General features: G+C 37.7%; 1 long non-coding RNA gene across 1 annotated transcript; it reads right to left on the bottom strand.

The window, feature by feature from the left end:
• Positions 1–231: 231 nt before the first annotated feature.
• On the bottom strand, positions 232–850 carry LOC118742282. The gene is made up of 2 exons (XR_004993357.1): positions 707–850; positions 232–611 (listed from the first exon to the last, which is right to left on the bottom strand). It is a non-coding gene; the product is annotated as an uncharacterized LOC118742282 (long non-coding RNA).
• Positions 851–889: the final 39 nt, after the last annotated feature.

Genomic DNA, 889 nt, shown 5'->3' with positions numbered 1-889 from the left:
AGTCATTTCCACCTCTTGAGCCTAAACGCTTAGTTACTATTAAACTGAATGCATCTGCAAATCGTTCTGCTGTCATAAGCTAAATAAAAAAACTTTTTACTTTCGGCTGACGAAGTTTAACGAATAACAGAAGCGTCTAGATACAAGTAAATAATCACTGTATTTAAACGGCAGGAAATGACTTATGCCACTTTACAAATAAGCGGCTCATATGTGTGCGTACAAAAAAAGTAGGATTTAAGAATATTTATTTTAAAACTTAACTTAACTACGTCTTCACTAAAATATTTTCATATTAGACACTAGTATAGGGTATTTGGATTTTTTCATTTCTCTTTTCGCATATTTAGAGTTTAGTTCTATGGTTTGTTGGGCAGTGTTAACCGATACTTGGCCCATTTATGGCTCCAATCGACTACGCGGATAACAGCCATTGGGTAGTGCTTGGGCTATCGCACGAATATTTGCTACTTGCTCCTCCAAATCGTACAAATCCTTCTCGTACTTGTCGATCCATTTCTTTTGTGCGTTGCGCAAATCACGGAACTTATCAATTCGACCGGTCAAGTTGACACGATTCAATTCGAACTCCACTTGATCGAGGCGACTTTCTACACGACGGAAAAATAAAAAGGGGAGGAATCAAAAAAAAGAAAAAAATGTAAAAACAAAAGTTGCTGTTGTTAATTAAGAGGTAAGTACTAACCGAGTTTATCTAAATCTTCGACATCAATGTCCCTTAGATTCTCTAATTCCTCCTTGATGTCATCCAATTCTTGTATGGACTTATCAATCTGACCCTGTGCTTCTTGTGCACCGGCCTTGGCTTGTCCTACCTACGGCGTAAAGAATGGAGGGAAGAGGTTATTACCTCCATTTTCACTTCGTT

This window comes from Rhagoletis pomonella, unplaced genomic scaffold (genome assembly GCF_013731165.1).
Source record: "Rhagoletis pomonella isolate Grant_MI unplaced genomic scaffold, Rhpom_1.0 Rhpom_scaffold_00007, whole genome shotgun sequence".
NCBI classification, from domain to species: domain Eukaryota; kingdom Metazoa; phylum Arthropoda; class Insecta; order Diptera; family Tephritidae; genus Rhagoletis; species Rhagoletis pomonella.
Note: the sequence above shows the minus strand (reverse complement) of the source record. Positions and strands in the feature narration are given on the sequence as shown.